Consider the following 13,386-nt stretch of genomic DNA (forward strand, 5'->3'; position numbering starts at 1 on the left):
GTTTATGCTTGACTCTAGGTCACACAGTGCCTTCTCGAAGGTCATGGTGCCTAATGTACAAGGTATTGAGAACTTCCCAGGGTCCTGTCTCTTTTGAGGTAATCTCTGCCTAGTCAAGTCATCCAGTTCTTTGGTGAGCAAAGGGGGTTCGTCCTCCCAAGTCTCATTACCAAATAACTTGTCATTTAGCTTCATGATTGCTCCAAGGTACTTAGCAACTTTCTCTTCAGTGACATCTTCGTCCTCTTCAGAGGAAGAATACTCATCAGAGCTTATGAATGGCAGAAGGAAATTCAATGGAATTTCTATGGTCTCAGTGTGAGCCTCAGATTCCCATGGTTCCTCATTAGGGAACTCATTGGAGGCCAGTGGATGTCCATTGAGGTCCTCCTCAGTGGCGATCACTGCCTCTTCCTCCTCTCCAAATTCGGCCATGTTGATGGCCTTACACTCTCCTTTTGGATTCTCTTCTATATTGCTTGGAAGAGAACTAGGAGGGAGTTCAGTAACTTTCTTACTCAGCTGACCCACTTGTGCCTCCATGTTTCTAATGGAGGACCTTGTTTCAGTCATGAAACTTTGAGTGGTTTTGATTAAATCAGAGACCATGGTTGCTAAGTCAGAGTGGCTCTGCTTAGAATTCTCTGTCTGTTGCTGAGAAGATGATGGAAAAGGCTTGCCATTGCTAAACCTGTTTCTTCCACCATTATTGTTGTTGAAACCTTGTTGAGGTCTCTGTTGATCCTTCCATGAGAGATTTGGATGATTTCTCCATGAAGGATTATAGGTGTTTCTATAGGGTTCTCCCATGTAATTCACCTCTTCCATTGATGGGTTCTCAGGATCATAAGCTTCTTCTTCAGATGAAGCGTCCTTAGTACTGCCTAGTGTAGCTTGCATTCCAGACAGACTTTGAGAAATCATATTGACTTGCTGAGTCAATATTTTGTTCTGAGCCAGTATGGCATTCAGAGTATCAATCTCAAGAACTCCTTTCTTCTGATTCGTCTCATTGTTCACATGATTCCTTTCAGAAGTGTACATGAATTGGTTATTTGCAACCATTTCAATGAGTTCTTGAGCTTCTGTAGGCGTCTTCTTCAGATGAAGAGATCCTCCAGCAGAGCTGTCCAATGACATCTTGGACAGTTCAGACAGACCATCATAGAAGATACCTATGATGCTCCATTCAGAAAGCATGTTAGAAGGACACTTTCTAATCAATTGTTTGTATCTTTCCCAAGCTTCATAGAGGGATTCACCTTCCTTCTGTCTGAAGGTTTGGACTTCCACTCTAAGCTTACTCAATTTTTGAGGTGGAAAGAACTTTGCCAAGAAGGCATTGACTAGCTTTTCCCAAGAGTTCAGGCTTTCTTTAGGTTGTGAATCCAACCATATCCTAGCCTTGTCTCTTACAGCAAAAGGGAATAGCATAAGTCTGTAGACCTCAGGGTCAACCCCATTGGTCTTAACAGTGTCACAGATTTGCAAGAATTCAGCTAAAAACTGATGAGGATCTTACAATGGAAGTCCATGAAACTTGCAATTCTGTTGCATTAGAGAAACTAATTGAGGCTTAAGCTCAAAGTTGTTTGCTCCAATGGCAGGGATAGAGATGCTTCTCCCATAGAAGTCAGGAGTAGGTGCAGTAAAGTCACCCAGCACCTTCCTTGAATTGTTGGCATCGTTGTTGTTTTTGGCTGCCATGTCTTCTTCTTGTTTGAAGATTTTTGTTAGGTCCTCTACAGAGAGTAGTGCTTTAGCTTCTCTTAGCTTTCGCTTCAAGGTCCTTTCAAGTTCAGGGTCAGCCTCAACAAGAATGCTTTTGTCTTTGCTCCTGCTCATATGAAAGAGAAGAGAACAAGAAAGTATGGAATCCTCTATGTCACAGGATAGAGATTCCTTGAGGTGTCAGAGGAAAAGAAGAATAGAAGGAGGAGGTAGAAGAATTCGAACTTATCAAGAGGGATAGAGTTCGAATTGTGCATTGAGGAGGAGTGTTAGTCCATAAATAGAAGGATATGAGAAGAGGGGAAGAATTTTTGAAATTAAAGTAAAAGATTTTAAAATAATTAAAAGAAATTTTAAAAATTTGATTGATGATTTTCGAAAATTAAAGTTGGGAAAGAAATAAAGTGATTTTGAAAAAGATTTTGAAATTAGAAATCAAAAGGATATGATTGAAAACTATTTTGAAAAAGATGTGATTAAGAAGATATGATTGAAAAGTCATGGTTTTAAAGAGATATGATTGAAAAACAATTTAAAAAGATTTGATTTTTAAAATTAATGACTTGGCTAACAAGAAATTTAAAAGATATGATTCAGACATTAAACCTTTCTCAACAGAAAAGGCAACATACTTGAAATGTTTGAATCAAATCATTAATTGTTAGCAAGTATTTTTGAAAATGGAAAGAAATTGATTTTGAAAATATATGATTGAAAAGATATGATTTGAAAAAATTTGATTTTGAAAAATTATGGAAACTTGAAAAAAATCTGAATTAAAAACAAAATCTTCCCTCTTGTGCCATCCTGGCGTTAAACGCCCAGCCAGGTACCCTGGCTGGTGTTTAAACGCCAGTTTTCCTTCTTCACTAGGCATTTTGAATGCCCAGCTTTTTCTGTGTAATTTCTCTGCTGCATGTTCTGAATCTTCAATTCTCTGTATTATTGACTTGAAAAGACACAAATTAAAAATTTTTTTTGAATTTTTAATGATGAGGAATAATCAAAATGCAACTAAAATCAAATAAACAATGCATGCAAGACACCAAACTTAGAAGTTTGTATACTATTGACACTAACAAATTGAGAATGCATATGAGAAACAACAAAACACTCAAGACAAGAGAATTTAAAGATCAGAGCAAGGAAATCATCAAGAACATCTTGAAGATCAATGAAGAACATAATGCATGTAATTTTCGAAAATTAGAAGACTAAAAACATGCAATGGACATCAAACTTAAAATTAGACACTAGACTCAAACAAGAAACATAAAATTATTTTTTGGTTTTAAGATTTTATAATTTTTTTGGATTTTTCGAAAATTGAGTGGAAAAGAAAATAAGGATATCAAAATTCTTAATAAGAATTTCCAAGAATCATGCAATGTTAGTCTAAAGCTTTAGTCTAAAGAAATTAGACATGGCTAGCCAAGCTTCAGCAGGACATTACATTCAACAGCTAAATTGATGAGAATCAATTAGCTTTTGTGATGATAAGAACATCACCTTGAAACTCTAGAATTCATTCTTAAAAATTCTGAAGAAAAATACCTAATCTAAGCAACAAGATGAATCGTCAGTTGTCCAAACTCGAACAATTCCCCGCAACGGTGCCAAAATCTTGGTGCACGAAATTGTGATCATCAATGGCGCCATCAACATGGTACGCTCAATTGCAATCTCAACTCTTTATCACAACTTCGCACAACTAACCAGCAAGTGCATTGGGTCGTCCAAGTAATAAACCTTACGTGAGTAAGGGTCGATCCCACGGAGATTGTTGGTATGAAGCAAGCTATGGTCATCTTGTAAATCTCAGTCAGGCAGATTCAAATGGTTATAGAGGATTAATAATTAAAAGATGAATAAAACATAAAATAAAGATAGAGATACTTATGTAATTCATTGGTGAGGATTTTAGATAAGCGTGTGGAGATGCTTTGTCCCTTCCGTCTCTCTGCTTTCCTACTGTCTTCGTCAAATCCTTCTTACTCCTTTCCATGGCAAGCTGTATGTTGGGCATCACCGTTGTCAATGGCTACAGTCCTGTCCTCTCAGTGAAAATGTTCAACGCGCTCTGTCACAGCACGGCTATTCATCTGTCGGTTCTCAATCATGTCGGAATAGAATCAAGTGATTCTTTTGCATTTCTCACTAACGCCCCACAATCGCGAGTTTGAAGCTCAGCACAGTCATTCAATCCCTGAATCCTACTCAAAATACCACAGACAAGGTTTAGACCTTCTGGATTCTCAAGAATGACTGCCAATGGATTCTAGCTTATACCACGAAGATTCTGATTAAGGAATCCAAGAGATACACATTCAAGCCTTGTTTGCATGTAGAACGGAAGTGGTTGTCAGGCACGCGTTCATAAGTGAGAATGATGATAAGCGTCACATAATCATCACATTCATCAAGTTCTTGGGTGCGAATGAATATCTTAGAACAAGAATAAGCTGAATTGAATGGAAAATAGTAGTAATTACATTGATACTCGAGGTACAGTAGAGCTCCACACCTTAATCTATGGTGTGCAGAAACTCCACCGTTGAAAATACATAAGAACAAGGTCTAGGCATGGCCGAGAGGCCAGCCCCCATGATCTAAGAACTAGACGTTCAAAGATATGATCTAAGATAGCATAGGACTGATCAAAGATATCCAAATACAATAGCAAAAGGTCCTATTTATAGAGAACTAGTAGCTTAGGGTTTACAAAAATGAGTAAATGACGTAAAAATCCACTTCCGGGCCCACTTGGTGTGTGCCTGGGCTGAGTATTGAAGCTTTCATGTGTAGAGACTTTTCTTGGAGTTAAACGCCAGCTTTTGTGCCAGTTTGGGCGTTTAACTCCAGCTTTTGTGCCAGTTCTGGTGTTAAACGCCAAAATTCTTGAGCTGACTTGGAATGCCTGTTTGGACCATCAAATCTTGGGCAAAGTATGGAGTATTATATATTGCTGGAAAGCCCAAGATGTCTACTTTCCAACGCAATTGTGAGAGTGCCATTTGGGCTTCTGTAGCCCCAGAAAATCTACTTCGAGTGCAGGGGGGGTCAGAATCCAACAGCATCTGCAGTCATTTTCAGCCTCTGAATCAGATTTTTGCTCAGGTCCCTCAATTTCAGCCAGAAAATGCCTGAAATCACAGAAAAACACACAAACTCATAGTAAAGTCCAGAAAAGTGAATTTTAAATAAAAACTAATAAAAATATAATAAAAACTAACTAAAACATACTAAAAATATACTAAAAACAATGCCAAAAAGCGTATAAATTATCCGCTCATCATTGGCATTCAACTTGCCTATGATGCAAGAAGATGCATGCCCCTACACTACAAGGGTCAACTTTGATCAAAGGTTGGACCAAGTCCTTATGGACATATGTGTGGAAGGAGCTCAATGGAAAAGAGACTCAAAAGGTAAGCCGGTTTAATTAGGAAGACTGGACCTAAAGCCTGTGGCTAGAGGATGGTTGGAATTCATCCAACGCTCCATCATCCCCACTAGTAACCGATCCGAAGTTACTGTGGATTGGGCCATCATGATCCATCGCATCATGATTGGAGAGGAAGTAGAAGTTCATGAAGTCATCTCTCTTGAATTCTACAAAATAGCCGAAAAGTCCTCTACCTTGGCAAGGCTAGCTTTTCCTCATCTTATTTGCCATCTATGCTACTCAGCTGGAGTTATCATATAAGGAGACATCCTCATTGAAGAGGACAAGCCCATCACTAAGAAGAGGATGGAGAAAACAAGAGAGCCTATTCATGAATCTCAAGAGAGACATGAGGAAGCTCATCATCAAGAAATTCCTGAGATGCCTCAAGGGAAGCATTTTCCTCCAAACAACTATTGGGAGCAACTCAACACTTCTCTAGAAGACTTGAGTTATAACATGGACCAACTAAGGGTGGAACATCAAGAGCACTCCATCATTCTCCATGAGATTAGAGAAGATCAAAGAGCAATGAGGGAGGAACAACAAAGGCAAGGAAGAGACATAGAAGAGCTCAAGTGTATCATTGGTCCTTCAAGGAGAAGGCGTCACCATCACTAAGGTGGACTCATTCCTTGTTCTTATTTCTCTGTTTTTCGATTTTTAAGCTTCATGTTTATCTATGTTTGTGTCTTTACTACATGATCATTAGTGTCTAGTAACTATGTCTTAAGGCTATGAATAATTTTATGAATCATTCACCTCTCTTAAATGAAAAATGTTTCTAATTCAAAAGAATAAGAAGTACATGAGTTTCGAATTTATCCTTGAAATTAGTTTAATTATATTGATGTGGTAACAATACTTTTTGTTTTCTGAATGAATGCTTGAACAGTGCATATTTTTGATCTTGTTGTTTATGAATGTTAAAATTGTTGGCTCTTGAAAGAATGATGAACAAGAGAAATGTTATTGATGATCTGAAAAATCATAAAATTGATTCTTGAAGTAAGAAAAAGCAGTGAAGAACAAATCTTGTGGAAAAAAGTGGCGAAAAAAATATATAAAAGAAAAAAAAGAAAAAGCAAGCAGAAAAAGCCAATAGCCCTTAAAACCAAAAGGCAACGGTAAAAAGGATCCAAGGCTTTGAGCATCAATGGATAGGAAGGCCCAAGGAAATAAATCCAAGCCTAAGCGGCTAAATCAAGCTGTCCCTAACCATGTGCTTGTGGCATGCAGGTCCAAGTGAAAAGCTTGAGACTGAGTGGTTAAAGTCATGATCCAAAGCAAAAAGAGTGTGCTTAAGAGCTCTGGACACCTCTAGCTGGGGACTTTAGCAAAGCTGAGTCAAAATCTGAAAAGGTTCACCCAGTCATGTGTCTGTGGCATTTATGTATCCGGTGGTAATAATGGAAAACAAAGTGCTTAGGGCCACGACCAAGACTCATAAAAGTAGCTGTGTTCAAGAATCAACATACTTAACTAGGAGAATTAATAACACTATCCAAAATTATGAGTTCCTACAGATGCCAATCATTCTAAACTTCAAAGGAAAAAGTGAGATGCCAAAACTGTTCAAAACAAAAAGCTACAAGTCCCGCTCATCTAATTAGAACTAATATTCATTGATATTTTGAGATTTATAGTATATTCTCTTCTTTTTATCCTATTTGATTTTTAGTTTCTTGGGGACAAGCAACAATTTAAGTTTGGTGTTGTGATGAGCGGATAATTTATACGCTTTTTGGCATTGTTTTTAGGTAGTTTTTAGTAGGATCTAGCTACTTTTAGGAATATTTTTCTTAGTTTTTATGCAAAATTCACATATCTGGACTTTACTATGAGTTTGTGTGTTCTTCTGTGATTTCAGGTATTTTTTGGCTGAAATTGAGGGACCTGAGTAAAACTCTGATAAGGAGGCTGACAAAGGACTGCTGATGCTGTTGGATTCTGACCAAATGGCGGGCTCTTAACGGCATTGGAAAATAGACGTCCAGAGCTTTCTAGCAATATATAATAGTCCATACTTTGTTCGAGCTTAGATGACGCAAACTGGCGTTCAACGCCAGTTCCATGCTGCATTCTGGAGTAAAATGCCAGAAACACGTCACAAACCAGAGTTAAACGCCAAAAACACGTTACAACTTGGCGTTTAGCTCCAAGAGAAGCCTCTGCACGTGTAAAGCTCAAGCTCAGCCCAAGCACACACCAAAGTGGGCCTCAGAAGTGGATTTCTGTACTTAGACTTTTTTCTGTAAACCCTAGTAGTTAGTCTAGTATAAATAGGACATTTTACTATTGTATTAGACATCGGAGATTTTGCATCTTTGATCATATTTGGGGGCTGGCCATTCGGCCATGCCTGGACCTTCATCACTTATGTATTTTCAACAGCGGAGTTTCTACACACCATAGATTAAGGGTGTGGAGCTCTGCTGTACCTCGAGTTTTAATGCAATTACTACTATTTTCTATTCAATTTAGCTTATTCTTGTTCCAAGATATCCATTGCACTTCAACCTGATGGATGTGATGATCCGTGACACACATCATCATCCATCCTTATGAACGCGTGATTGACAACCACTTCCGTTCTACCTTAGAACGAGCGCATATCTCTTGGATTCCTTGATCAGAATCTTCGTGGTATAAGCTAGAATTATTTGCGGCCATTCCTGAGAATCCGGAAGGTCTAAACCTTGTCTGTGGTATTCTGAGTAGGATTCAAAGATTGAATGACTGTGACGAGCTTCAAACTCGCGATTGTTGGTCGTGATGACAAACACAAAAGAATTAATGGATTCTATTCCGACATGATCGAGAACCGACAGATGATTAGCCATGCTGTGACAAGAGCATTTAGACCATTTTCACTGAGAGAATGGGATGTAGTCATTGACAACGGTGATGCCCTACATACAGCTTGCCATGGAAAGGAGTATGAAGGATTGAAAGTAAGAAAGCAGTATGTTGCAGAGATTCAACAGGGACAAAGCATCTCCATACACTTATCTGAAATTCCCGTCAATGATTTACATAAGTATTTCTATATTTATTTTATGCTTTATTTATTATTAATTTCGAAAACTACTATAACCATTTGAATCCACTTAACTGAGATTTGCAAGATGACCATAGATTGCTTCATATCAACAATCTCCGTGGGATCGACCCTTACTCACGTAAGGTATTACTTGGACGACCCAGTGCACTTGCTGGTTAGTTGTGCGAAGTTGTGACAAAGTGTAATTCATGTTTGAGAGCGCTACCAAGTTTTTGGTGTCATTGTTGATGATCACAATTTTGTGCACCAACATGTAATGCACTAACTACTAAGCAAGAGATAAATCCATGGGTATTGAAAGGAAGAGATTGTTACCCATGGAGATCGGTCGAACGACCTCCCCACACTTAAAGTTTAGCACGGTCCTCCATGCTACAAGCAATGCACAAAGGACGGTCAGGACCGGAACCGTCACTATCCCCTTCATCAGGGCTCCCATCAATTGGGTTTGAGGTGGATGTGGATATTTCGGGTTCTTCCATGCTAGGGGTAACACAATGCAGAAGCTTTTTGATATGAGTGTATCGGCGGTGGTTGTGCCGCTCATATCTATCAACCTTCCGGTGCAGATCTTCTATCCTTTTATGTGTGGATCTTAGCAGTGGTGGTGATGATGAAGTAGAAGGGAAACTAAGTGGCGGGGCCATGTCAAGGCTTGAGTTGTTCATGGGAAGATGCAAGTATTTCCTGCTTGGGACCACGTCACCTTTAGCCGGAACTATAATCTTCATATCTGTGGGTTCCCAAGGAACACCCGCAGTAGCAACTAAATCAGTTACTAATGCTGGAAATGGCAAATTACCCCGGTCGTGGATTTGACCCATCGCTTGCTTGACAAGAAGCGGAATGTTCACCGGTCTCTCCGTAAGAACACACTAAACAAGCAAGGCGAGATCCGCCGTGAAGGACGACTTGTGGGTGCTAGGTAGCACATAATGAGATAGAATCTGGGCCCAAGCTCTAGCTTCTACAGTGAGATAGAGAGCGTCAACCGAACTGTCCTCACTGACATAAGACTTCTTGGTAGCCATCCATGTCGCTTGGTACCGGTAGGACATTAAGCACTTGCTGAATAGCCTCTTCTGAAACTGAGACTTGCTTCCGGCACATGTATACCGACTGAAGAGAGGGAAGATGGTAATTAGTGTAGAATTCTTCCACCCAATAGAGGTTGATCTCCCTTGGTTTTCTCAAAAGAAACTCCCATCCTCGCTTTTCGATGCGGAGTAGAATGCAAGGAGCAACCTTGTCCGGTGAAGCGAGTAAATGCTCAAGATGATAGTTCCTCTCAGCTATGAAGGAGGACATAAGTTCACAGTAGCGGTTGGGGAATTTTGAAGAATCTTTTTCCAGTTTGCTCTTTTCCTTCTCATCAATAGGAGTGGGTGCCTTCACCTTCCTAGATAGGGGTTTTGTTCCTATTATAAGGTGTGCCTTAGAGGTTGACCCTTAGGGTGCCCTTTTTGCGGCAGGTTTTGTTGGAGCTTTCTCTTTGCCTTTCTTGGTGGCTATCCTGAAAAAGGGAGGGAAAGAGGAAAACATTAAACCCAAAGAATCATCTTAACAAAAACATGCAAGTGAAAGATAGTACTTAAAAGAAGTGGTAAAACAAAGTGATCATAGAAGCACGGGTTATACACTTGACATGGGATGCAAGAGGAAGTACAGCATGCAATGGCATGAGAAGAGTGATCTCAAGCGTCCATAACAAAGAGCAAGTCAAGCAATTTCTAGGCAAGTGGCATTCATAATTGGCAAGTATACCTTCTAAGCAAATGAGGGTACGGGTTGAGAGATGGATTGGGAACTTGTGGGTCAAGGCGGATGCCAGATTATTTGACTGGAGCAATGAAGGGTGGTGCCTGCAAAGACACTCCGACGCTCAAGTCAGAATGGATCTGAGAGGTATAAAGTGTGAGGAATGAATGAATACCTGGAGGGACCTGGGTCCTCTATTTATAGGTGATGGTGGCTATCTTATCTTAACTTGTTTGGCTAAGATAAGAGAGACGTTTGAATTCGAAAGTTGGTTAGGGGATCTAGTGGATCGGTTCCAGGCCTTCTAGAGGGGCGAAGCAGGTCGGACCCGGGTAACCGGGTTCGGAGACCATTCCGGGTGTAAGATCCGTGGGCCAGATCCATAACATATTCATTTTTTAAATAATTTATGTATGATAAAAAATATGTTTACTTGTTTAGAGTATAAATTTTATTATTATATTTGTAAGTTCATGATTTTAATTATACTTTTAAATACTCTGAATAGATTTATTTTATTATATTATATTTTACATATGAATATATGTTCCATCATGTAATTAAATAAAGATATGTTTTTTAATGAAAATATTTAATAAGAAAACTAACCATGAATTATGTTGGTAAGGAGTGATCCACGGCAAAAGGAGGGATCGAGTGAAAGAACAGGAGATAGTGATGAGGTTGGCGCTGGCTATACTGGGAAGGACAGCGAAGTTACGCCCACAGAAATTCGACGACGTTGTTAAGGGGCAGTAGATCGCAACGACGTTGGCACTTCTTGTCAAGACCGCGACGGTGATGCTTGAAAGGATCGAAGCTACATGATGAAGAAAGAATGGAGGAGTGGAAATGTGCTTCCATTAACAACAGTGGAATTTTGATACTTTAAGAAATTATATCATTATCTATCTCAAATAATAAATTATAAAATAATCCAACTATGGTTAAAATAATGATAAATTAAAATGTGATACATCATGAAAGATAACTTACATATTATTTTAAAGGGGTAGATAGAATTTACCCTAAAAAATATGCATTGCACATGATATATATTTTTTGGAAATTTTTTTAGTCAAAAAATAAATTTCACTTTTTACCAAAATTTTCGTCTTCATTCTAGTATTATTTTGTTTAAATGTTTAAAAAAGATCCTCATGCCTCCCATTTATTTAAAAAGGAAGAAAGAAAAGAACACTAATTCCCCACCAAAACCTTTAACCCTTGGTTTCACTTGGAAAGATTTGGTATTGACTACTGGCTATCACTAAATTCAGGAGATGTTTTGAACTTTTCAATTTTTAACTCAGTGTATTCTTGAGTGAGCCTATCCACTCATTCTTTGAAACATTCTTTCAAGTTTGAACTTAAACTCTCTTACTATTATTCCCAAAATAAGGCTAACCCACTCATGCTACTTACTTTCTGTTTATATCTCTCTTTTGTAACAGTCAAGGCGCTCTCATCATTCAATTTAGTTATTTTGACTCCCTCTCCTCCTACATGTATAACTGAAAGGGGTATTTTTTTCGTGTTCTGAATCTTTTGGCTACTAAGGTGTGTCACATAACATTGTGTCATTGTCTTAGAAGGTAAAAGTAAAGGTGAATGTGAAGATACAACACTAGAAATAGATAATGAACCAGACAAACATTACAATTAACAGCGTTGTTAGTGCAAACAAAAAGATGCAATAGAAACTCCACAGGTTTTGAACAATCCAAGAATCTATAAACTAAAGTAAATATTTTACATAGCGTTGCCAAAATTTTATTTTAAAAAACAAGTTTAAGCACCCAATCTCGTCCTCGATTTTCACTACACAAATGCATCCCTCACTGTCAAACCAAAAAGACATTAATCGTCACATATATGTACATATTTTGCTAGTTCAACTCGCCTTTTTTTGCGAGTTAACTAATTGTTGTATGAGTTTCAACTCCTTTTAATGACTCTAATTATAGGCAAAAGTATACATAGAAAAAACTTAAAATGATTGATCATAAAACCTAAAAATGGTGATATATCAAAGACAAATGCATTGCACTGATCATAGTGAATATCTCATATCCTAGTTCGATATGTATTGATCTATATGATTAAAATGGAGACTCAGATCCAAAAGCATTATTACCTTATAAGTTTATGGGGACTCTCAAGCCATCATGAGCAAGCTGCACTCAAATTCCTTCCCTAATCCCAAAATAGAGGATTCAATTGTATCGATTGCTGAAATTCACAACATACCTTATAGTGCAAAGATAGATCTAAGAGAATCGCATACACCTTACTCAAACTACTACCAATCCATCAAATATGAAGTCTAAAAAAAATTCATAAAAACAAAAATGCTTTTGTCCAATGCCCAGATAAGCAATGAACAAACCACTACAGCTGTAACACTTTCCTTCATTCAAGAAACCAATTTGCAAATAAAGTAGCATTTTTTCACAATAAAATTCACTTGAAAGAAGTCATAACATATTAACATATGAAGACAAAAGAATTATTTTGGAGCAGATCATACTACCTATCTGATTTTCTCATTTCCATCGGCAACAATGAAAGAGTCTATAGTTTTCCCACATCTATGAGAAGTTACCACTCTCCAATGTACTTTCTTTACCTACTTCACCACCTCAATGACCTCTGTAACAATTCTAACTTGGTTGATCTACATTATAATAGGGTATATAAAATGTATGAGCTTTAGATGTGAATATTACGATATGTGCTTTTGGTCACCACAATCATTATCACTATTATAAAACTGGAACTGGATGTATCAAGTCTCTGTAGACTTGATAAAAATTAGGTGAGAAAAGAATAAAAACAACAAAGGTCTAATCTGCTTTTAATATATACTTTTTGTGACACGAACTTACAGGAGAAACAGGAATTGCATGAAAGATTATATGTAAATTTAAGAAAACAGTAAATTCATACTTGCGCTTTTCTCTCATGATTTTTAATGGAAATAGAAGACAGAAAGAAAAAAAATAGCAAAAAATCAATTAAAAACAAACTTATCAACAGAGGTAGTAGCCATTACCACGAAATTAAAGTTTGAATGAAGGAAGTGTTGCAGCCGCAGTGGTTTGTTCATTGCGTATCTGGACATTGGGTTTTTCACTTCTTCCTACAACCTTACAACGTACATCACAGCAAAGAGTAGTTTTTGTCTTCTGCCTAATTAGTTATGTTTGGATTTTGCTCTGTATTTATAGTTAACGTAAAAATTAAATTATGTTTATGCAAGTTTAAAGAGAAAAATAAAAAGACAAATGTATTGATAAAAACAAAATGCATAAATAAAATACTATAGAAATCCATAGCATGGGAAGAACGGCAATAAAAAATAGCAAAATAGCAACTAAAGACATTT

The 13,386-nt window shown here is 37.7% G+C and overlaps 1 non-coding gene across 1 annotated transcript; it reads left to right on the plus strand.

Annotated features, from left to right (window-relative positions):
• The first annotated feature begins 1,194 nt into the window (after positions 1-1,194).
• Positions 1,195-1,302, plus strand: LOC112719539 (small nucleolar RNA R71). The gene has a single exon (XR_003161838.1). It is a non-coding gene; the product is annotated as a small nucleolar RNA R71 (small nucleolar RNA).
• Positions 1,303-13,386: the final 12,084 nt, after the last annotated feature.

Source organism: Arachis hypogaea, chromosome 10 (assembly GCF_003086295.3).
Source record: "Arachis hypogaea cultivar Tifrunner chromosome 10, arahy.Tifrunner.gnm2.J5K5, whole genome shotgun sequence".
Lineage (NCBI taxonomy): Eukaryota > Viridiplantae > Streptophyta > Magnoliopsida > Fabales > Fabaceae > Arachis > Arachis hypogaea.